The 26,917-nt window shown below is 36.9% G+C and overlaps 1 protein-coding gene across 17 annotated transcripts in view; it reads right to left on the bottom strand.

The window, feature by feature from the left end:
* Nucleotides 1-26,917, bottom strand: part of LOC137253031 (alpha-tubulin N-acetyltransferase 1-like) — a 783,286-nt gene that overhangs the window by 625,494 nt on the left and 130,875 nt on the right. The window lies entirely within an intron of this gene.

The raw sequence follows: 26,917 nt of genomic DNA, 5'->3' as shown, positions 1-26,917 counted from the left end.
TTTTATTCAAAAGATAAGCGATTCGAACGTTAGCAGAAGGTTTCAAATAAGCGGAATTTCTCTAAAATCGTTACAATTGGTGTCAGAAGAGGAATTGTTGAGTAAATTCCGATGATTGCGAATACAACTTGGACATGGCAAAGTTGAGTGAATTGAAGATCCAGCAACTGAAGGAGGAGTTGGAAGCCTGTGGATTTGATACTACTGGCAATAAATCCGAGCTACAAAGACGACTAAGGGTAGCTATAGTATTTGAATGAATCAATGCTGACGAGTATGTCTTTCATTCTGATAGCGACAAGACAACAACAAAAATAGAGGAAAAAATGAAATACCGCAGACAGTGACGAGCACAGATTTTAACATGAAAGGCTGGCCCATCTAGCAAATGCCGACACACCCGTGGAATGCACCGATAGGGTAAAAATTCAGAGTTTTATATATGGCATACGGGACGTGGAAACGAAGCGAGCTACATACGCAAACCCAAAGCCAACATTTGCTGAAACGGTATCCCATGCACTGACTTAGGAAACTGCCTCACTATTGAGTAAACCAGCGTACAAAGCCCATCGGGTGGAAGTAGAAAGACCACAGTGGGTAGACACATTTTAGGAAGCACTGAAGGGAACGCAGCAGAAAAATGCTGGAGTTATCAAATGTTTAAAGTGCCGCAACCCAGGTCAATTTGCACGTCATTGCACCACCGTTCCTAATAGTTTCAACAATGTGGGTGGTCGTAACCGCAAAGCTGGAGGAGATAAGCAAGAGCGAGTCAGATGCAAAGATCGAAAACTTGCCCCAGCTATTGAATGTCCTGTGATATCTATCTCGTAAATTGGAAGAAAATCGAGCAGTCTTACCGTCTAAGGAAATGTGGATGGCAAGGAGCGTGTACTGACTGTAGATACGGGGCATCCCATTCCTTAATCCGATCTGACTTGGTCAACAGGAGAGTAAAACCGTTACCTGGAGCAAGATTGCGTACGGTCACTGGCAAGTATATCCAAGTCCAAGAAGAGGTGGCATTTGTTGATGAAGTCATATTGGGAGTGGACTTCTTAGTTGATCATGACATCAGGATCGGCATGCAAAGAAGGAATATGAGCTATAAGAATCAGGATGTACCACTCAACTTCAGTTTGGAAAAGGGTTCAAAGGGTGCAGTAAGCGAGTGCTGGTGGAGGCGATTCGACAAAGACCACCAAAGTCAAAGGCAGTGGGTCGGGCAAAGGCTGATGGAACGAATGGGCCAAACAAAGCAAAATTTAAGATACCTGCGAGAGAAACACTGGCACTGACAAACCCTAATGGACGCTCTAAAGCGAAGGAAAGAATTTCCCCAGAAAGAATGCAAGGGTGTTTTCAAGCCAGCGCGCACTACTGTTGTGAAACGTGGGAACGATACTGATTATGCGACAACAATCCGTCAAGCGCAAGCTCTACGAAGTAGATCTTTGGCCAAACAAGAGAGCGTGAGGGAACGAATCAGGTTAATAAGTACTAGGATGAAACACAGGTACGACAAGAACAATAATTCGGAAGGTTTCTGGGAGGGATATTTGGTACTGCTATACAACCCTCACGGGCAGAAAGGATTTGGATGGAACAATTTTGGTGCAGTTGGGAAGGTCCGTACAAAGTTGTGAAGAAGATCAGTGATACCATCTACCGCTTACAAACCATTGGGAAACCACGAAATGGAAAGATGGTTCGATCGAGAGATTTGTCTGATCGGGACATAGGTGGAGGGCAGTAAGACGAATATTAGTATCACTAAGTGATACTCACATCACTAAGCAGTTATTAAATAAAGGCACAACAACAATAAAGCAAGCTGCCACTTTTGGTACGTAAACAAATCAATCATCATTTATACACATATATACATACAAGGCAACGAAGAGATACTCACAAACACACGTAATCATCAGCTGAGTGCTCACATATACACACGCATATGGCTTTGCGAGACGCTAAAACTACAAATACACATGCATATAGCTCTTAACCAAGGAGTAGATTCTAGAAGGAGAAACTTCTATATATTTGGAGAAATATGCGGACAAGGCAACAGAGAGTATAAAAGCAGCGAAAGCTGAGTAGTCAGTAATCCGTTTGATTTAAACACGCAATTAGTAGTGAAGTATATGTGTTATTGTGAAGTACTCTCAAAGTAGTCTAATAAAGGCCATTTTGCATTACTGAATATTGGAGTTATTTATTCAAAAGATAAGCGATTCGAACGTTAGCAGAAGGTTTCAAATAAGCAGAATTTCTCTAAAATCGTTACAATACATTTAGATTTGTCAGGATTAATTGATAAACCATTCGCAGATGCCCATGCACTTACATTCGTAAAGTCAGAGTTAATAAATCTCATTAATACACATACCAACACTATTAATATGACAGCACGCATATAGTTGAACATCATCACCATAAATATGAACATTACAATATCTTAGTGCATTAGGTAAGTCATTAACATACAACACAAACAACAAAGGGCCCAGGGATGGAACCTTGCGGAACACCCCTGAGTACAGGTACGAAATTAGACCTATTGCCAGCAATATATACAGCCTGAGATCCGTGCACGAGGTAGGACCTAATCATAGCAGTGGCATGAGAAGAGAAATTGAAAATATTTTGCGATATAGAAGCTCATGATCGACTGCGTCAAACGCCTTGGAATGATCGAGTAGAGTTAGAAAAGCAATGTCATTTCCATCAATTTCCATCCTGATGCTTTCGATAACACCAACAGAGCCGATGTGCAACTTCGCTTCGGTCTGAAACCGGACTGACGGTCTGTTAGAAGTCTGTTATTATGCACATATGACATTATTTGCTTATGAATGATACGCTCAACAACTTTAGATAAAAATGGTAGGATAGCAATGGGCCTGTACTCGTTATTTTTCTTATGTTCAGGAATGATTTTAGCAACTTTCGAGCACTTAGGGAAAACACAGGTCATTAGTATGGTGGGTCACATGTCACAGAATCATAGGCAATATAATTTTGAGAAACTTCGCACTAGTTCCATCAAAGCCAATATCGTTTGACTTCATTGAGAGTATGGCTTGCACAATATCACGGTCGTCAACACACATAAATTCAAGAGGACTGCCACCAACATTTACACGTTCTCAACAGCTGTCAAGACTAACACGAGGATTTGATACAGGCAAACTAGCAAAATTAACGTTAACTTCATCTAAGTCAGAGTAAGTAGGTAAATTTTCTTTGGGTTTTCCCACGCCAATCGTCTTTATGGTATTCCAGGTTTGCCGCGAGTTCATTGCAAGAGTAAACTTTTCATCATAAAACAAACTTTTGGCTCTTTTAATTGCTTTGGCAGCAGTAATTCGAGCCGATTTAAATTGTTTATACGTATCTGAGGTGCGGTACCTTTTCCACAGCTTTATGCTTTATTATGCACATTAGTTAAATGTTTAATGTTAGCATTAAACGAAGTCCTATTGCACCGATTGAATACCTTAGTCTTTATAGGGACATAATAATCGAAAAACCAGTTGATTTTGTCCTGTAGGAAGCGTGTTTTATCTTCAACAGATGTGAAACTCCGGATAAGTCTCCACTCCACCAACTCCACTGCAGCAGTAAGCGACTCATAATCAATTCGATTAAAATCACGATAAGTCACGGAAACAGGTGTTTTGGTTGACTGGAAGTCGTAAATCATGAAAATTAAATCATGCTTTGGGAATCTAGAGGCAGACAATTGGTTATAGTGGAGGGATTTTCGGAGGCCACTGACAAAGAATTATGATTAGAAACTATTTCAACAAACATCTATTCCACAGAATCACCTTCACTAGATACACAACTTACTCTACAGGACAAGCTTTCCTTTACATAAATCGCAACACCACCAACATAACCATACTGATCAGCTTTGTAAAGTTTGTAACTATTTACTTTCACCAAACTGTTACTGTGGCATGAGCTAAACCATGTCTCAGAAACACAAAGAACGCCGATTGCTGAATCTTCAAAAAGGTATCTAAATTCGTCAATATTTTAAATAAACTTTGAGCATTTATATGGATTATATTAAGCCCGCTTGCTTGTTTGCCAAGGACACGCGACATAGTATAAGTAGAGTCTTTGGAACTCATAACATTAGAAGAGGACATAGTCATTAAAAGGAATTAAAAAAAAAGAAACATTAAATTTACACTGCTACACAACTCAAACAAAATTTAGTATATACTTAACGAAAAAAATGTGGAAGTAAAGTATGAACAAAATATAAACGCTTACGGTTGCCATTTGACACAATTTTTTTATGCCAAAAAAAAAAAATGCAATGTACCGAAATATTCGTGATAATTTATCAAGTGTCACATTGTTTGTCTGCGATGGACTCCTAAACTACTGAACCGATTTTGAATTTGTTTTGCACCCCGTGTGTAGTTTGATATATGTACCTTGAAATATAGGATAGGTTATATCTCAGTTTATAGTCGCAATATTATTTTATTGCAAATTTTTTATGTGCTTTATATGTTTAAACGTAATAATAAAATGTTACGTATACGCACCGGCACTCATATTTTCAGGTGGGATATATGTACTTCCGTGTAATTGGTTGCTGTTTAATTAAACAACGTGTTTATCAATAAAAAATATTATACTTAACGAATGCTCTCAAGTATAACACATCACCAGGCCCGACGAGGGGGCGGGGGGCGGTCAATGGGGGATTACCATCGGTCCCGCGGTTTCTGAGGGGGCCCGCGATTTAGAGGTACTAAGACATTTTTTTTATTCCAGGAGAGTCTTTAGTTGCTCCATGTGCAATTTTTAAGCCGAATTTCAAAAGCAACGAAAATCTACATTTCGTTTTAATATTATAGTGAAGTGTGAAAAATAAAAATCTATATATGTATATAAAAAGAAAGGCTAAAATGTGTGTTAGTGGTCGCCGGTGTTTGAAGAAATGCGTCGGTCGATTTTGTTCAAACTTTCACACAAGTTGTGTATACCTCAGGCGGTTATTACATAGGTTTGGTTGCGATCGACGTACAGGGTCTCGAGATATAGGCCGAAACGTGGACCCGGCTACCACTAGAATGTGGGGGTAATACGGATATCAAATGAAAGCTGTTGCTGAAAGCTCTGAAGTAATTTTCATTGTGATATTCGATTTAGTCGCGTCATCCAGGAAAACTGATAAATATGCATGCGAAGCCGAAATAAAGACATGAATTAATAATACCCACATACCTATTTACATACGTCCTATTCGATTTGCCTGAAATTTTGGTATATAAATTTGCTTATATTAGTATTTACGATCCTTTTTTTTCGGGAAGAAGACCAGAGACGGACTGGGACTGAGATTAGGACTAGGACTGGGACTGAGACTGAGACTCGGAGTGGGACTGAGACTGGAACTGGAACAAAATACATACCGCCCTCTGGGACAGGCAATAACGGATAAAGAAGAATGAGAAGAACTTGAGAGAAGAGAGAAGGAGACTGAGAAAGTGAATGAAAAGATTAGGAAAAAGTGAAGAGGGGGGAGGGCAGAGTTAGATGGAAAAAGGTTATTAAAATGTATTCAGATAGGCCAAATTAAGGGCAAAACAACGTCTGCCGGGTCTGCTAGTATTTTATAGAATATACTGACATAAATATATTTCTCTAACATAATTTTCAGTTTATTTGATTATGTATTTAATAAGCGAGCCATGCTCATATTGTTTTTATACAATTGTTTTTGTTATTGATATTAGAGAAAAATTGCAAAGTTTGCAAACGGCGATGGTTACTAGGATATAATAGTGGGTGGATTTTAGCATCACTAAGCTGTTAGTAAATAAAGGCACAACAAAGATACAACAATTCTAGAAGGTGAAACGTCTAGACCTTTGGAGAAATATGCGGACGATGCAACAGAGAGTATAAAAGCATCGAAAGCAGGCCAAGTTGAGTGAATTGAAGATTCAGCAACTGAAAAAGGAGTTCGAAGCCCGTGGATTGAATACTACTGGCAACAAATCCAAGCTACAAACACGACTAAGGGAAGCTCTGGAATCGGAAGGAATCAACGTCGATGAACACACTTTTCATCCTGATGTTGAAGAGTCAACGGCTAAAATGGAGGAGAAGATAAAGACTCCGGATCCATTAGCAAGTGTTAACACTAACGCGATATTAGCAGTGCTGACGCTAATGTCGTCACAAATATCAACCGATATGTCAGCACAGCTCGCAGTACAGGAGACACGTATAACATCAAAGATGGAAACACAACTGGATGAACAGAAGACATATACGGCATCCCAACTAGAATCATAGGAGACACGTATCTCATAGATGTCGTCAGAAATAACATATAAAATTGAAGCACAAGAGACACGTATATCCGAAATGTCGGCACAAATTTCAGCACAGGTATCATAGCAGATCTCTGCACAACTGGAAGAGCGTATGGAAGAGAAACTAATGCAGTTTCATGAAGGGTTCAGTGGTCGACAAGATAAAATGAAGGCCGAGATTGGTGCTTTAAAAGATCGTATTCAGGAGTTACAGTTGAACCGTCCAATCACTTCAACATCTTCTCTGAAGGTAAAATCCCCAAACGTTTGATGGTTCTGTTCCTTTCCAGGTATTTATGCTCCAATTCGAGAAAACATCAGCAGCGAACAACCGGAATGCCGAAGATAAAGTTGCTGCATTATTTGTAGCGTTAAAAGGACCTGCTGCTGAGATCTTACAGACCATTCCAGAGGGAGAACGAAACAACTACGAAACATTGATGGGTGCTCTAGAAAGGCGATACCGAAGCGAATACAAGAAACAAATCGACCAAATAGAATTGCAAAACCGTTACCAAAAAGCTAATGAGACTTTGCAGGAGTTTGCTTCGGATGTTGAATGGTTGACTCATCTCGCAAATGCGGACGCACCCGTGGAATACATCGAGAGGGTTAAAATTCGGAGCTTTATTAATGGAATACGGGATGTCGAAACGAAACGAGCTACATATGCGAATTCAAACCCAACATTTGTTGAAACGGTATCCCATGCACTGACTCAGGAAACAGTGTCACTTTTGAGTAAGCCCGCATACAAATCTTATCGCGTGGAAGTGGAAAGGCCAGAATGGGTAGACACAATTTTGGAAGCATTAAAAGGAACGCAGCAGAAAAACGATGGTGCCGTCAAATACTCTAAGTGTGGTAAGGCAGGGCACATTGCGCGTTATTGCAGTCACAACCCAAATATTTCCAATAATGTGGGTGGCCGTAAAGGCAGAGCTGAAGGAGATGAGCAAATCTCCAAGACCACTCAATCGTTAAACTAAAGCGAGTCAGCCGCAAGGGGCCACGGCTTGCTCCCGCAATTGAATGCCCCATAATCTCTATCTCGCAGATTGGAAGAAGGTCGAGCAATCTTACTGTCGAAGGACATGTGGATGGAAAGGAACGTTTACTGACTGTAGATACGGGCGCATCTCATTCCATTATTCGATCGGATTTAGTCAACAAAAATATGAGACCATTGCATGGAGCAACATTTATTCTAGATACAGATGCGAAGTGGATATGCTATAGGAGGCGTTTTATCACAACTGGTCGATGGACAGGAGAAGATAGTTGTATTTTACAATCGATCAATTGGAAAACCAGAGAGGAACTATTGCATTACACGGGGAGACCTGTTGGCACTGGTAGGGTGCATTAAACATTTTCACAAGTACCTCTACGGGCAGCGCTTCCGCGTCAGGCCAGATCACACAGCGTTGAAATGGCTCCTGCAGTTCCGTAATCCAGGAGGTCAATTATCACGGTGGATCGAGCGACTAAAAAGCTATGACTTTTCCATTGAGCATCGAAAAAGTAGTACCCATGGACATGCTGATGCAATGTGACGAAGGCCATGTAGTTTGGAATGCAAACACTGTTCAAAATCTCAGGCTAAAGAAGACATTATAGATGTCCGGCTAATGACTATAACGTGTACGGATGAATGGGACAAAGAACAACTAAGGAAGTAACAGCTAGAAGATACAGATCTGCCACATGTTATGCCAGGGCTCGAACGAAACGAAAGACGAAATAGAGAGATGTCAGCAGAGAGTCCTATTGCGAAGTCATATTGGGCACAGTGGAACAGTTTAGAGTTGATATCCGGTTGCTTGTATCGAGTATGCGAGAGTGAAGATTGTCAATGTAAGAGGAAACTAATAGTTGTTCCCAGGAAAAGTATTTCTGACGTTCTCAACGAGCTACATAATGGTCCCATTGGAGGTCATCTGGGAATCGCGAAGACGCTCGAGAAAATTAAGCAGATACTTTATTGGGTTGGTTGCCGTCAGTCGGTCACTGAGTGGATTGCCAACTGCGAGGTTTTCAGCAGAGCTAAAGGGCCCAAACCCCGAAGTCATGGCCAGATGAAGCAATATAACACAATATAAGGATAGCTATGGATGTCGCAGGTCCATTTCAACCGCGGAAACAAATATGTACTGGTGATTATAGATTATTTCAGCAAATGGCCAGAGGTATACCCAATCTCAAATCTAGAAGCGGAAACAGTAGCAGAAGTGTTTATAAACAATTGGGCTGCAAGGTATGGTGTACCAATGGAGTTACATTCTGACCAAGGGAGAAATTTTGAATCAGCTGTGTTCCAAGAAATGTGTAAGACATTTGGCATTCGAAAAACACGAACAATTGCATTGCATCCTCAGTCCGATGGTATGGTGGAACGTTTCAATAGAACCTTGGAGGATCATTTAAGGAAAGTAGTAGACAAGTACCATAAGGAGTGGGATACACACATATCATTATTCTTGGTGGCTTACCAATCGGCAGCGTATGAGACAACGAGCCAAACCACCGCAAAGGTAATTTTTGGCAATGACCTTCGACTACCAGCTTATTTGAAGTTTGGGATAAATGCCGATGCGGAAGGAAATGCCAAGAAATCCACTGGTGTCTTGGAGAAGAGATGAGGGAAATACACGATCTTGTAAGACAAAGAACCAAGATTATGAGTGACAAGATGAAAGCCAGATACGATAAGGCTATTAATTCGGAAGGTTTTCGGGAGACAGATTTGGTATTGCTATACAACCCACAACGAAAAAAAGGTTTGTCCCCGAAATTGCAGTGTAATTGGGAAGGCCCATATAAAGTTGTAAAACGGTTCTCCGATGTAGTTCACCGCATACAAACCATTGGCAAACCACGAAACAAAATGAAAGTGGTTCATTTGGAAAAGCTGGCAGCGTTTACATCAGAAAATGTGTCTGTGCGTGACGATCCCACTCAGGTGGAGGGCAGTGTGGCGAATTTTAGCAACACTAAGCTGTTAGTAAATAAAGGCACAACAACAAACATGAACACATTGATTCGGTCAACACATCAGTTTAATCATTTACACACATACATGGAAGGCGACGAGAAGTACATGCACACACATAACCAGCAGCTCGAAGTGAAGAGATATCTCACAAATCACATATACACGCATATATCCAAAATTACCAAGCAGAAGATACAACAATTCTAGAAGGTGAACGAGATATATGCGAACGTTGCATACGATAGTATAAAAGCTGCGCAAGTTGAGGAATGACTAATCAGTTTGATTTGAACACGCTATTAGTTGTGAAGTGACGTATAATTGTACTACTCCCAAAGCAACCTAAATAAAGACCAGTTTGCAATACTGAATATGTAAGCTTTGGTCCACCGTAAAGTCCCTATCGAATCCGTCTAAGCACAATGACAAAATTTCCATCGCCTTTGGCGATGAAGTGCTGTCGGATGCGAAAAAATGTGCGAGCGCTTTCGGCCGACAATATATAACGCATTCTACAGTCGACAAAGATAGAAGGAGGGCAAACAGACACGCACATAAACATAAATTCAGCGCGTCTCCCATTACCATCACCGCCAAAGAGGTAGAGGATGCCATCGGTCATGCTAAACCATCCAAAGCAGTGCGCCCAGACGGCATAGCCATGCCGATGCTTAAAAGCCTAGGGAAAGAGGGTTCCAAATATTAAGCGCCTGTCTTCAACCTGTCTCGGTGCACCATCGTCATTCCCGAAAAATGGAAAATGGCCAAGGTGGTCCCGCTACTAAAGCCTGGGAAACCAGCTAACATAGGAGAGTCATATCGCCCGATATATCTCCTATCGCCCGTAGTCAAGATGCTTGAAGCCATTTTGATCCCCTACTTCAAAGCAAATCAGCATGGTTTCAGAAAACTCCATAGCACCACCACCGCGCTAAATGCCATTAGCACCCAGATGCCATTAGCACCCGTTGCGCTAGACCCATCAAAATCTTTTGATTCGGTCAACTATGGCACGTTACTGCAAAACCTGGAAGGGTCTACCCTTCCCCCATGTCTTAAAAGGTGGACCGCAAATTGTCTGGGTGGTCGGCAGGTATCGGTGCAATTTAGAAACGAAACATCAAAACCAAGAAGAATTAAGCAAGGGGTGCCACAGGGTGGTGTCCTAACCCCACTTTTGTTTAACTTCTACATATCAAAGCTACCTTCGCTACCAGAAGGAGTTACTATCGTTTCCTACGCCAATGACTGCACAATAATGGCCACATGCCCAGGCCCACAGATCGATGAGCTTTGCAACAGAATAAACGGCTGATCTCTCCAGTTTTTTCGCCTCGCGAAACCTAGCATTATCACTGACTAAATCCTCCGCGACCTTATTTACAACATGGACGTCCCAAATGTCCATTTAACCATTTTGAACATCCACGTCGATAGCACTACGCTGCCGACTGCCCCACACTCCAAAATCTTGGGAGTGACGTTTGATCTTGCTGGCAGTACTTGGGGAAAAGAAAAAGAAACCCTCGTTACCACTTACAAAGCAATTGGCCAGCCTATTGCATGCTACGCGTCCCCTATATGGTCGCCAAGCCAAAAACTAATCCCTGGAAGAAGCTACGGGCCTTCCAAAATACTGCCCTCAGAACCGCCACGGGTTGTGTTCTTATGTCACCGCAACACCATCTACATAATGAGGCGAGAATACTCCCCATCATGGAGAGAAATGGAATGTTAACCAAACAGTTCCTATTGAATACCCAGAAACCTGGGCATCCCAACAGACATCTGATTGATGAGCCAACACCGCCCAGGGGCTTAAGGAGTCATATCCGTAAGCATTATAAGGAAATACGGCACCTGAGAACTCAGCCGTATGAAGCAAAAAGACATAAGCAGGTCCTCCGTGAACTCCACAAACAGGCGTCGGACCTTTGTGCCAGGAATTGCCCGGTGAATCCAGTACTCAAAGAACAGTACCCAAAACTTGCGGAAGAGGAACGCACACTCCCCAGGGAAACGCGAGTCACTCTAGCTCAACTTCGATCTGGATACTGTAACAGGTTAAACTCTTACCTATCCAGGATCAACCCCGACATACAAAATGTATTCCCTGCTTGCAATGTGTCCCCACATGACACCAACCATCTCTTTAATTGTAATGTGGAACCAACGCCTCTAACACCCCTCACATTATGGTCCACCCCTGTTGAAACAGCAAGTTTCCTTGGACTTCCGTTAGAGGATATTAATGACAATTTGTGATCGGTCGCACCTATTGGATGGGGCGAAGCACTGCTACAACAACAACAACAACATGAATGGTAGAGATTCGAGTTCAATACTCAGCTCCCGAGAAGCTAGCTGATGAAGAAGTGAAATTCATAAACATGTCCTAATAACCAGTGCAATTTTTCTCTTTATTTGATTATATTTAACTTTTTTATATTATTTAGTATTTTGTTTAAATTTCTTATATTTTTTAGCGTTTTATTTATTTTATGTTATTTTATTTTAATTCCTTTTATTTTATTTTATTTAATATTTTTTAATTCAACTTATTTTATTTCATTTTATCGTATTGTTTATTTAACTTTCTATCGTATGCTTTGCCTTCCATGTATGCTATTTGTCCACTCACTGCTCAACTTTTAACGCATTAATGGACTGAATGCATAGAGTGAGTTGAAAAAAATACAAGTTGGTCGAATTTCGACCACGGGCGATATTTATTACACTTAAGTCAAGAACTGTACTATTTATAAAATATTATTACTCTAAGATAGAAATCTTTTCACGTGTCAATTAATACATTCGATTATATTAATCCACCTCATTGAGAAAAGTTAATGGAGTCTAATTTATATGCAAAAAGTGGATGTGAGCATTCCACACTTTATATTAGTCGACCTCAATTGGAAAAGTTAATGAAGTCAATTAGAGCTACTAATTATATAAAATTAATCATTTTTTAACCAAGAATCAATCATCTCACGTGTTTGATGCAATGTCAATCAGAAAAATTTTAACCAACAATGTAAAAAGCATGTATTTATTTAAATTATTTGAACTATTCGAATTATTCGGATACTCGGATTGAATCTCGAATCGAATAGTTCTAATCGATTCGCTTCGAATATTCGAACACCCCTGCTCAATATGCAAAAACTCAAATTTTTGGTTTATTTTATACTGTTTCTCAGATATTTCCTAAAATTTGAGGCATGTCCGTAAAGAATATAATTTCCATGTCATATAGTGTTATTCATTTAGGAAAAATTTCCGCGTCCAGAACGTCACGTCCATTACCGTACCTTAGGTTATAGCCAGCTTTATAAAAAGATATTTCAGAGGGTTGTGGCGAGACCGATTCCGGCGTGGCCAAAATGGTCTCCATGTGTCTCAGACAGTATAGAATCGTGCAGATTGATATGCAGGTATGCACTCGTTTGCATGCACGCACTGTATTTCACGACTGTTGAAATCTTTGATCACCGCAATTAAAATAAAACACTCGAACTTTTACAATAATGTTGGTTTTATTTGTGTCACACAAATTTATAGGTGAGCCGCTGTATTTCTTATATTTTATGCGTACACGATATTACTTAGCGAAAATTTAGATGACTGCCCGAGTTGAATGCGCGTAAAAATCTGGCGTCATTCACTTTGACATTATGTGAGGTAACCCTCACTGTGAATGTTCCATACGTATTGCTTGACCTTATGGTCACGCAACACTTACCGTAGGGTTACCTTACATCATTCCCCTTTGGAAAAGAAGAATTGGCCAAATTCTTCTGTCCCAAAAGCGATGTAATTAACTTTAAAAGTTTAAGACTGTTAAACTAAGTTTAAATCTACATCTATGTTTAGGTATAAATTAAGAATTAAGTTGTAAAGTCTAGTTCTAAAGTAGAATTTAAATTTAGTTTTTATAATTAGAAAACAAAATTTTTTTTTGTGTTTTAATTCTACTGTATACATTCAGTTCTTAATTTTTAATGATTGCTTAAATTTATTTGATTTCATTGTCTTTTTTTTTCCAGGTTTGGAAGAAAAACATTTTATTTCTAATTTAACGATAGAGATTAACTTTAAATAATCTTGAATTTAAAAATTTAATTTAATTAATTTTTCTTATTCTATTTTTATGTACTATTTTTTTCTTTTTCGTTTCGTCATCAATTAACGTGACGTTTACGCCGTCAATACCTATTACGGTATACGGACCAATATAGATACTACTATGCTTGTCGCGGGGTTCTTTTTCAAGCAATACCTTGTCAAATACCTTGACAGATATTGGTTGTGAACTTTTGTTATATCCGGTTTGATTTTTTAATTTGTGTTCTGTAACTGTTTTATTCGCTAATTCGTGAGTTTTTTGAAAACGAAATTTAACTTCTTTCGAATAGTTTTCTATGTTATAAATCGGGTCTATTTGATCGGTTTGCAGTTCTTTTGGTAAATTAGCTGCTTTGCCAAAGACTAATTCATATGGTGAGAATTTATTATCGAATACTGTGTTTGTTGTTGTGTTATGAAGAAAAGTGAAATATTTCAAGTAAACATCCCAGTCGGAAAAATTGGGATTTAGAAAAGATCTTAAATATTCATTGAAAACTCTGTGATTTCGCTCTACTGTGCCAAGAGTTTCATGATGGTACGCTGTGGAAAATTTATGTTCTATTTTTAATAGTTTTGTTAACTCTGAAAAAATTTCATTTTTGTATTCGGTACCTAAATCGGTTTTAATCGTTTTCATAATGCCATATATTAGTATGAAATTTTCAAAAATAGCTGATGCGACCGTTTTTGCACTTTTGTCAGGTATCGCAATCGTTACTAAGTATTTGCTGAGATCGCATATAATGGTGACAGCGAACTTGTTACCATTATCGGATTGAGGTAGAGGTCCTATAGTGTCAATGACAACAAAGTCGAATGGCTTACATGGTGTTTCGGTTAGGACTAAATTTTCTTTTGTTTTTGGCTTAACCTTATTCAAAAGACATTTTTCGCAGTTTTTAACAAATTTCGCTATATCGCGCGTCATGCCTTTCCAATAATATTTGGTTCTGAGTTTTGCATAAACTTTTTTGCTACCGAAATGTCCTCCTAAAATTGGGTCGGTATGGTAAATTGTTATTAATTGTTGTTTTTTGTCTTCGTCTGTCACAGTTTCTACGGGTTCGGTTAGGACGATTTCTAAGTGTTTTAAAATTTTATTCCCAGTGGTTTTCAGATCTGATATCGAAAAATATTTAAAAAGATTATCATTTTTTTGCAATTCAATTATATTAATATTGCGCTTGCCAGCTTCTTTTTGTAGCTTCAAAAGTAATTCATCTAAATGTATTATTTTGTTAGCACACGCAACCTTAATTAACTCAATCTTTTTGTGTTTTAGATGCGCATTTAATTCAAAATTCGTAATTTTACCACTTTTATCATAACTTATTTGGGATTTTACTCTGGGTATTTTCTTTGAAAATTTGTTTGAAAAATTATCATAAACTTGTAATTTTATGTTTTCTTTTACTTCTTCTTCTTTGAGTATTTCTTGTTGCATTAATTGTTTTTGTTTTGTCTGTGATCTTGTCTGTACTGCTAAAATTGATGTTCCTGAATTTTTTATTTCTTCTATTGTGATGCGAGAGAGTGCATCTGCTCCTACGTTCGTTTTACCTTTTATGTATTCAATAGTGAAGTTGTACTCTGCCAGTTCAAGTCTGATACGTGAAAGTTTTGAAGAGGGATCTTTCATATTGAACAAGTAAACTAATGGACGATGATCGGACTTGACTGTAAAGTGTGTGCCATATATGTATGGTCTGAACTGTTTTATTGCAAAAAATATAGCTAAAAGCTCTAACTCAATTATTGATTTCTTTTGTTCTGAATTATTAAATGATTTGGACGCGAAACAAATTGGTAAGTCAATGCCATCTTTATTTTGACTTAAAATGGCACCATAACCAATTTTTGAAGCGTCGACAGTAATTATAAATTCCTTTTTGAAGTCTGGGTATTGGAGAATTTGAGGAGAAATTAAAGATTTTCGGAGTTTTTCAAATGCTATATCACATGATTGATCCCATTTAAATTCTACTCTTTTCCTGCTAAGTTTATTTAAAGGTGCTGCTATGGAAGCAAAATTTGGTATAAACCTTCTGTAATAATTGGCGAATGCCACGAATCGTCTTACTGCATCTTTATCGGAAGGTTTCGGATATTTCTTTATTGCAATTATTTTGGAATCGTCTGGAAGTAGACCTTTTGACGAACATTTGTGTCCTAGGAAAGTGACTTCTGAACGCATGAAGTTGCATTTTTCGGGATTGAGACGCAAATTAAATTTTTTGCATGTTTGAAAGACTTGTTCTAAATTTTTAAGATGGTGAGCTTCGCTACACCCAATGACTATAAGATCATCGACATATAAAAAGGCTTGGTTTGGAGAAATTCCTGAAAAGGCAATTGACATCATTCTTGAGAATGAGTTCGGAGCTACGTTTAAGCCGAATGGTAAAACTTTCCATCGAAAAGCACCACGATCAGTGCTGAATGAAGTGATGTCTCTAGAATCTTTATTTAATGGGATTTGATGAAAACCTGAATACAGATCCAATGTAGAAAAATATTTGGCTCTGCCTAGATTATCAAGAATATCGTCTATTCGTGCAAGTGGGAATTTGTCTGCTATCAATTTTTTGTTTACGGCTCTAAAGTCAACACACATCCTGTAGGATTTCTGTCCATTTGGGTTTTTCTTTGGCACAAGTATCAATGGACTATTATAGTTGGAATAGCTGTGTTCTATAAGATCGTTTTGCAATAAATTATCAACTTGTTTATTAATTTCCTCTCTCTGACAATATGGTAAACGGTAGTTTTTTATGTAAACAGGATTTGTATCTGTCAATCGTAATTTCTGTTCATAAAAGTTGTTAAGTGTCATACGATCGGTCTTTAGTGCAAAAATATCATCATATTTTAGACATAAATCGAGAAGTTTTGGTTTGGCATAGTTTGGCATTTGTTTTTCTAAAATTGATTTTAATTCCTCTGACCTTTTCGAATCTTTTGAAAGATCATTGATTTTATACACGTTGTAGTTGGTGATTTCATCCGTAAGTATGTTACAATTTCTTACGTATTTTACCTCGTCAGTGACGTTTAATACCTTTATTATCGGATTGTTAGTGTCAACAATACACTTTGCGGTGAACACACCACTACAAATTTCCTGTGCGTCTATAAAAACTGGATGTTTAGATTTTTTCAGCTTAAATAAGCGATAAACTTCGCATCTAGGAGGAATTATCAATGTATTATCGGTTGTATTATGTAAAATTGAAATTTTATGAATATTTTTGCCAATGCCAATTGTTATGCTCTCGTTTGCATAGTCTATGATGCAATTGTATTTTTTCAAAAAGTCTTTGCCTAAAATACCATCTGACGGTATGTTGAATTTGTCATCTACTACATTTAAAGTATGTGGAATTGAAAAATTTGAATAAAAAAGTTCTGTTTTAATGGTACCCAATGTTGAAACTGTATCTGTCGTAACACCCGTTATATTTATAATATTGTTGTTATTTATAGAAACATTTTGTTTTAAACTTGAAAGTTTTATAATTGATATATCAGCCTGTGTATCTACTAAGAAAGTGCATGTTTTAAAAGAGTCATTGCAATTCAGTTCGATAAAATCTGAGTAGTTCAGGTTTAAACAATAAATTGATTTATTTTGAAAAACGTTATTTAATTCAGATTCTGGTCCCCCAGTGTTCGCTCCTGAGGGCCGTTGGCGTTTAAAGTGCGTACACTAGCGTTATTTGTAGTATTTGAACGTCGATTGTTGTTGTTACTGTTGTTATTGCTGTTGTTTCTGTTTACGGGCCTGCTATTGTTATTTCGAAAATTACCATTATTTCGCGAGCCATAATTATTGTTGTTATTATGCCTATAATTGCTATTGTTGTTTCTGTTAAAATTGTTGTTGTACCTCGAAAAGTTGTTCCTATTATATTGATTTGACCTGAAGTTACCTCGAAAACTATTATTTTGCCTGTTATAACGTGATCTAAACGCTAGTACCTGCCTTTCACTTGTTTGGTTATTTTGTTCTACGATCATTTTCGCAACTACATCCTTAGAATCAGTAAACGTAGTTGACGCTAAAATTGATTTTAGTAGGTCTGAGCGAGTGTTAAGCCGACAAACGTTGACGGTTTGTTCGACTGCCATTTCGTGCGCTTTTTCCTGAGTCATTCCTTCTATAACTAATGATCGTTCTAAAGCATCGGAAAGTTCCTCAACACGTTTGGCAAATTCAGTATGATTATTATTAAAAACTTTTAACGATGCAATTTTTCCTGCAACAACTTTTGAGTTGTCAGGTTTTATTCTACCTTTTAATGCATCTTTTATTTGTTGAATTGTTGTTACTTCATTTGGAATTGCCTCACGCGCTTTCCCTTCTAACTTGGATTTTATAAACGAAATGAAAGTATTTGTCAAATTTTCTTCCATCAAATCTTCTATCAAAACTATTTTATCTATAAAGGATGCAAGTGAAAGCGGATCGCCGCTGTAGTTTTCTCTAATTATGGATGCACACATAGTAATAAACGTTTTCTTTTGCTCTGAAGTCGCCATTGTTGGTTGTTCTTCGCTAATTGTGTCTAAATTATTATTGTGGAGTGTATTGGAAAATCCAGGGAAATCCTCAAGAAAAGATACGTGACTTTTTTTAATAATACTAGCTTTGTATGCTGAAGTTGTCGATGCGTCAGATAATTCTTCCTCAGTGTCAAAATCAGAACTTGATTCGCTTTCTTGTATTAATTCAGAAAGATCTTTGGGTATTTTTATATTGCAGTTAATTCTAGAAAAACATTTAGTGAGTTGTTCTCTGCACTTTGACAAACTTTCGATTATTGAACTAGGCTTATCTCGATTTTCAAAATATGAATTTACTTGTATTATTATTTGGTTATAGCTTTTAATTAAAGCATCTTCATATTCTATTGATTTTTTCGCTGAGATAGATCGGTTATTTAAAACTCGTTTAGTAATTTTAGTGAAATTAGAGCGTAAATTTTTGAAATTGGAATCAAAATCTGACATTTGACAACTGACATCTGAAAACTTTATTACATTTATTGAAAATGTTTACCTCCGTGGCAGAAAAAAATGTTTCATGAAAAAAAAAAAAAAATTCGGAAAAATGTTAAGATTAATGCTGTAGGCACTGTTTATACAAAAATTAATTTAAAACTATTCATTCACTGTGTAATTGTGGTATGCAATTTAAAAAGAAAAAAAAAAAAAAAAAAATTTTTTTGTGAAATCAGAGAATATTCGAAATATTCAAAATCGATGAGTTAATTGGTAAATGGTAAAGATTCGCATATTCAAAGGCACTGTATTTAAGACTTATTTTGTAAATGCAAGTGAATGTTGAAATATTTTAACCGCACTGTATTCGTTTAATAATGCCAAGAGGAAAGAAACTGTTGGAGTATTTGAAAGACACTGTATATAATACACAGTTTGAAAAGAGTCGCAAATGTAAGATATGTTGAAATATTTGGAATACACTGTATTCGTGTGATGCTTCGAAGGAATTGTTAACTATTGAATGGCACTGTATTTGTTGCAAAAAAATGTGTAAATGTTTATGATATTCACTATGTTCAATTTCCGAAGAAATAATTGGAAAAAGGGAAATTAAGCTTCCACCGATAAAATAAATTTTCACCATTACCATTATGTGACTGTAACCTGTCTATATTGATATTTGAAGTCAATGAGAGATTTCAAAATTGATTAGCTTCGAATAATTATCGCAAACTTTTGGCGAAAAGGTTTGATATTTTTGGTATTATACATATAGAATTGATGTATAATTTGCGTTTCAAAAGGGTTTTAAAAAAATGTGTAAATTTGAAAAAAACATTTTTCCGATTGTATTTATTACGAAGCAGTGTTCCGCATTTAAAATAAAAAAATTCAAGTTCCATGTTAATGTTTGAAAAAGAAAGAATATAGTAATATATGCGTGATAATTTGCATGTGGTGGCCGTATATTTAAAATTATTTTTAATGTACATTCAAAAAGTTTTCGATATTTAAATGTTTATATTAAATATTTGGTTAAATTGTGAGAAGAAAAATGTGTTGCTACATGCGCAGTATACAAATGTTTAGAAACAAAGTGTCAATTTTTGTTGCTACATGCATAGTATACAAATGTTTAGAGAAAAGTACATATGTAAAAAGGCAAAAGTGTCAAGTTGATTTGCTACATGCATAGTATACAGGTATTGAAAAAGATTACATACAGAAGCAAAGTGTCTACTTATACACAGAAATTAAATATTAGATATGTACGTATGTTCTAATCTACTCTACTGTACCGCTTTTTGTCTTTTCTGCTTGCTGGTGTATGTGTTGTTGGTATTTTTCCGCTTCTTGCCGATGTAGATGTTGCCGTCCAAGTGATGCTGTCGCCGACTGGTTTTTTCTTCTTACTTTTGTTATGTATAGCATGATTTTACTGCTACTAACGGTACTGCGTATTAAAACGTAGCGGGTGGTTGTGCTTATGTATCAACGTTATGGTATGGTACAGCAGCTTCCAAAAACTTTTTACATATATGTATGTATGTACCACCACAATTCCACACGTAACTTTGGTTCAAGTTCAAATTAATTTTTAAATGTATGTATATACGAAGTTCTAAAAAGTATATTTTGCCATTTAGGATGTACCTTTTTCTTGTAGTTTATGAAATTTTATAAAAAAATTTTTTTTGTAGTATTTGAAATTTTATGATTTTTTTTTTTTTTTGTAGTTTTTGATATTTTAAATTTTTTTTTTGTAATTTTTGAAATTTTTAAATTTTTTTGGAGTTTTTGAAATTTTTAAAATTTTTTTTGTAGTTTTTGAAATTTTTAAATTTTTTTGTAGTTTTTGAAATTTTTAGATTTTTTTTGTAGTTTTTGAAATTTACATATTTTTTCGTTTGTAGTTTTTGAAATTTTGTAATTTTTTTTTGAAATTTTTAATGTTTTTTTTTTGAAATTTTGTAATTTTTGTAGTTAGATTTTGTAGTTTTAAATTATAGATTACTTCATGTAATTTTTTGAATTTGTTGCAATCAGCTTTGTGTAATTTATATCATTTTATGTAAAATTTTTTTTGTATGTATGTACTTTTTTTTTTCAACCACCACCGCATCACAACCACCACGCACTCAGTTTTTAGCAAATTTGTAAATGTCTTTTAATTTTGTGCTGCAGGGAATTATTCCAGGTCCCCGGAGCCACCATTTTTCTGCAGGCATGGTCACGGTCGCCATGTGGCGAGACCGATTCCGGCGTGGCCAAAATGGTCTCCATGTGTCTCAGACAGTATAGAATCGTGCAGATTGATATGCAGGTATGCACTCGTTTGCATGCGCGCACTGTATTTCACGACTGTTGAAATCTTTGATCACCGCAATTAAAATAAAACACTCGAACTTTTACAATAATGTTGGTTTTATTTGTGTCACACAAATTTATAGGTGAGCCGCTGTATTTCTTATATTTTATGCGTACACGATATTACTTAGCGAAAATTTAGATGACTGCCCGAGTTGAATGCGCGTAAAAATCTGGCGTCATTCACTTTGACATTATGTGAGGTAACCCTCACTGTGAATGTTCCATACGTATTGCTTGACCTTATGGTCACGCAACACTTACCGTAGGGTTACCTTACAGGGTCTTCTTTCACCTTCAGCCTCTCGTTTAAGGAATGTGAAACTTCCGTGCAATTTATGCCTCCTTTTTATGCAGGTTTAAATGCAGGAATCCAGGAATTACCCGTATACATAAATAAGTCTTAAAATATTTCAATTGCACAGCGTTCTTCATGATCTGATCAATGAGAATAAATATTTGAATTGTTCATTAGTTGAATGATATCGCTTGTTATAACCAGAGGTCGGATTCGTATGCAAATGCATATTTTTGTTTGACACTAAGTTACAAACTCCTTATGTGTCAGAACGACTAATATATTCCTCTGATGTGTTTTACATATTTGCATACTTTCTGCATATTTACATATTTGGTGCATATTTTTTGTATTTTCGCATCGTCCGCTTTAGACTTTGTAAATTATTTAACGTTACCAAACACATGCCGAAAACAGTTAATCAAGTCAATAATACATCGATAATAACAAGCCGGGGACTCGACAATAACAATCCAATAACAAACCGCTGACTCGATGAAAGTGTCGCAATCGATCTCAAACGACTAGCTCGCCAATATCGCTTGTTACAAATGATGAGCTCTTCTCAAAATGTTCCGAAATTATAAGAGAATAATCCCTAATTACACTGGATCACAGACCATTTTTTTTTTCTGCACCAGAGACGCCATATTCCTATGTAAAATCACCCCCTGGTTATTTTTAATTCTATGGTAACGTTTTTGAGATATTTACGAATTACAGTTTTTTCGAAAAAAAAAATCCAAAACGGTTTGAAGCTTTTAAAAGGCAATAAAATTTGCTATAAACTGTGCATACAACACTTTTTGTTAGGCCCTGCAGATTCAAAGATAACGGACAATCATTACGGATTTTTTCAATTTTTTTTTTTTTAAATATAAAAAAATGTGTACTTTGCGAGGAAGGATCTCGAAAACTTTTTATTTTTTTGCAGATTTTTTTCTCTCTAAGCTCTGTTTTATTACAAAAAAATAAGCTTTCATTCAACAAAATCGATGGAATAATACAAAAGTTATAAGCATTCAAGTAAATATATCCATTTAATACTTTAGTACCCTACTGGTACATATGTGTTAGTATTCGTATATCAGTTAGTTAGAAGGTAGATTTTCGAAGGGTTATTATTATATATTAGTGTCGTTTTATCAAACCCAGGTACATTTCAAGCAAGAGCATATTTTTATGGCAGGTAGTGTTTTCTTTGTAGAACTAGGGAACCTTTTTGTCTAGGTAGGTTTGAATTTTTACTTGATCTAAGTATAAATAATAGTACATGCGCCTTGTTCCTTCATAATATCTGCAAAGCTCGCCGGATGCATACTTTTTCAGTTTATAACCCGTCATTTACTTAAAAATATAATATGAATAAAAGGGCGCGACAGTTTCTGTGTACAAATGATCCAGATGTGTTCTGTTTCATCTGCGGTCAATTTATCGTTAAAAGGATGCGACGTGTGTTTTCAAATCCTTTGAAAGTTACATTTTATAAATATTTTGGAATTGAGCCTAAAAACCATGGACACCGAATACTGTGTGCACCACATGTCGAGTGGAATTGATTTTTTTGGAAACCGGAACAAAAAGGTGCGTTGTAAAAATTAGGAATTTGCTCCCTTTTAATGCATAGCTTACTAATTTCTGAAACTACCTATTTAGGCGACATATGAAATTTATTACACCAATAAAGTGGAGGGAGCCAACTTGTCATTCAACGGACTGCTATATTTGTACTACAAAAGTACTTAGGGTTGGCAAGTCAAGAAAAGTAACCTATGCGAGCGTATCTACAGTGTCATTACCAGAACTAAATTCAGCGGAAGTTACATTGCCAGAATCAAAATTAACTTTAGTTCCGGCTCAAGTTTCATTGTCAACAGCAGTATCTGATTACGCGGTATCATGTTGTACTGGATTTCAAACGAAAAACGAAAGAAACTCTTTGTCACAAGCACAACTCAATGATTGGATACGGGATTTGGAATTGTCAAAGGAAAAGGCCGAACTACACGCCTCTCGTATGCAACAATTTAAATTTGTTTCATCCGATGTTAAGGTAACATATTATAGAACTCGTCACGAACAATTTTGCAAGTACTATACGAAGGAGGACAGTGTTTGTTACTGCAAAGACATTGCTGGTCTATTCAAACAGTTTGTTGAACCATATGATTCAAAAGAGTGGCGATTGTTCATAGACGGCAATAACTTAAGTTTAAAGGCCGTATTATTGCATATTGGCAACCAAAAGCCATCTACCCCGATCGCGAATGCAGTAAATACGAAGGAAACGTATGAGATAATGCAAAATTTGCTCAAATTAATCAAATACGAAGAACATGATTGGAAAATATGTGCCGATCTTAAAGTCGTTGGAATGCTATGTGATCTACAAAGTGGATACACAAAATACAGTTGCTTTCTATGCAAATAGGATAGCCGAGCTCGTCAAGACCACTACATCATAAAGGATTGGCCAGAACGAGTCGGGTTTCAAGTTGGGTGGATAACATAAAATACTCCTCACTTACAAAGAAGGAAAAAATAATTCTACCTCCGCTCCATATCAAGCTCGGCCGTATCAAAAACTTCGTCAAGGCTTTGGAAAAAGAAGGCGAAGCTTTTCATCATTTGAAGACAATCTTTCCAGAGATTTGAGAAGCAAAAATAAAGGAAGGGATTCTTGTGGGACCGCAAATTAGGAAAATGACCAATAACAATTTCAAAGAACTATTGTCACCAGACGCCTTTTCGAGATATCGCCATAAAGGTGGACCAGGGTGACTCTAGAATTCGTTTGTACAATATGGGTATCAACCGAAAGGTTTTAATGAGTATTTTAAAAAGGAGTGGGCCTTAGTTCTATAGGTGGACGCCTTTTCGAGATATCGCCATAAAGGTGGACCAGGGGTGACTCTAGAATTTGTTTGTACGATATGGGTATCAAATGAAAGGCGTTAATGAGTATATTAAAAGGGAGTGGGCCTTAGTTCTATAGGTGGACGCCTTTTCGAGATATCGTCATAAAGGTGGACCAGGGGTGACTCTAGAGTTTGTTTGTACGATATGGGTATCAAATGAAAGGTGTTAATGAGTATTTCAAAAGGAAGTGGTGGTCGTTGTATATGTGAAGGCGTTTTCGAGATATTGACCAAAATGTGGACCAGGGTGACCCAGAACATCATCTGTCGGGTACCGCTAATTTATTTATATATGTAATACCACGAACAGTATTCCTGCCAAGATTCCAAGGGCTTTTGATTTCGCCCTTCAGAACTTTTTCATTTTCTTATACTTAATATGGTAGGTGTCCCATTCATTTTGCAAAGTTTTTTTCTATAGTTATATTTTGCGTCAATAACCCAATCCAATTACCATGTTTCATCCCTTTTTTCGTATTTGGTATAGAATTGCGGCATTTTTTTCATTTTTCGTAACTTTCGATATCGAAAAAGTGGGCGTGGTCATAGTCGGATTTCGGCCATTTTTTACACCAATACAAAGTCAGTTCAGATAAGTACGTGAACTGAGTTTAGTAAAGATGTGTCGATTTTTGCTCAAGTTATCGTGTTAACGGCCGAGCGGAAGGACAGACGGTCGACTGTGTATAAAAACTGGGCGTGGTTTCAACCGATTTCGCCCTTTTTCACAGAAAACAGTTATCGTCCTAGAATCTAAGCCCCTACCAAATTTCACAAGGATTGGTAAATTTTTGTTCGACTTATGGCATAAAAAGTATCCTAGACAAATTAAATGAAAAAGGGCGGAGCCACGCCCATTTTGAAATTTTCTTTTATTTTTGTACTTTATTGCGCCATATCATTACTGGAGTCGAATGTTGACATAATTTACTAATATACTGTAAAGAGATTAAAAAGTTTTTGTTAAAATTTGACTTTAAAAAAAAATTTTTTTTAAGTTGGCGTGGTCGTTCTCCGATTTTGCTAATTTTTATTAAGCATTCATATAGTAATAGGAGTAACGTTCCTGCCAAATTTCATCATGATATCTTTAACGACTGCCAAATTACAGCTTGCAAAACTTTTAAATTACCTTCTTTTAAAAGTGGGGGTGCCACGCCCATTGTCAAAAATTTTACTAATTTTCCATTCTGCGTTATAAGTTCAACTCACCTACCAAGTTTCATCGCTTTATCCGTCTTTGGTAATGAGTTATCGCACTTTTTCGGTTTTTCGAAATTTTCAAGTGGGTGTGGTTATAGTCCGATTTCGTTCATTTTAAATAGCGATCTGAGACGAGTGCCCAGGAACCTACATACCAAATTTTATCAAGATATCTCAAAATTTACTCAAGTTATTGTGTTAACGGACAGACGGGCGGACGGACGGACGGGCATGGCTCAATAAAATTTTTTTCGATACTGATGATTTTGATATATGGAAGTCTATATCTATCTCGATTCCTTTATACCTGTACAACCAACCATTACCCAATCAAAGTTAATATACTCTGTGAGCTCTGCTCAACTGAATATAAAAATACCTGAAAAAATCTAAAAAAAAGCTTAAGGCTAAATCGCAGTTTTTAAAACTAAACGGAGAAAAAAGCAAAATCTAGCTTGAAAAAAGCTAAAATGACAACAACAATAAATTCAACCTACTCATCAAATTTCGTCATTTTATCAGTCTTTGGTAATGCATTATCGCATTTCATTTTTTGAACTTATAGATATGACGCCCACTCATTATAGTCATTAAAGATATCTCAATATCAATAGTCGCCTATGCTTCCCTAGTTTGGTGGCAGAAGGCCACGCAAAGAACGGCAACAGCGAAACTAAGCAAATTGCATCGACTAGTTTGCATTGGCATAAAGGGTGCGATGAGAACGTCCCCTGCTGATACACTTAGTCCTCTAGTGGGAATACCTCCCTTCCCTATTCTGATAAAGAAAGAGGCAACACCAGGCGCACTAAGACTTCAAAATAGAAAATATTTCGGAGTTGAAGCTTGGAAACATGTCCATTGTGCACAGAACCCACTGGGAAACAGGGAATCCTTATAATGACCCTGACTCAGAGGTCTGGTTCACGGATAGATCGAAATTCGATGACGGAAGAACAGCAGCTGCAATCTGTGGAACTTCAAGAAATCGATATCAATGGGATGCTACCCCACCATATTTCAGGCAGAAATCCATGCAGTAGAAGTTTGCGGTAAATAATGTCTACGGAGAGGCTCATCATTTGTGGACTCACAAAAGCACACACCAGGAAAACCATAAGTAACTGGGAATTAAAACAATTCGGACGTCACTGGATTGACTGTACAGGGCAGACAGACCGAACTGTTTATGCTTCCAGCAACGAAAATATCAGCCAAACTCATTAATCTAACGAACTCTCGCTGTGTACTATACGGGACTCTGTGGTCTACGATATCACCTAAGTAGTTAAATCTATCCGATATTCAAATTTGTCATATCTGTGAGCTGAAGGATGAGACGCCGGTTCACATTCTGTGTGAATACGTCGCTCTGAAGAGGTACTTAGATACATCAAAAGCCTTCACATACAGAAATAGCCTGAAAGGTCATGCACAATAGATCTACGCAAAGGTCGCAGTGCTTCCAGGCCTAATAATAAAAATAATATCTCAATTTTTGCACAAGTCGTCATGTTAACGGACAGACGGGCATGGCTCAATTAAGTTCTTTTTCGATGCTGATAGTTTTGAAATAAGGAAGTCTATATCTATCTCGATTTCTCTATCCGATTACAAGCCGCAGTTATCCTTTTCGAGTTATAAT

Source organism: Eurosta solidaginis, chromosome 5, assembly GCF_040869045.1.
Source record: "Eurosta solidaginis isolate ZX-2024a chromosome 5, ASM4086904v1, whole genome shotgun sequence".
NCBI classification, from domain to species: Eukaryota; Metazoa; Arthropoda; class Insecta; order Diptera; family Tephritidae; genus Eurosta; species Eurosta solidaginis.
Note: the sequence above shows the minus strand (reverse complement) of the source record. Positions and strands in the feature narration are given on the sequence as shown.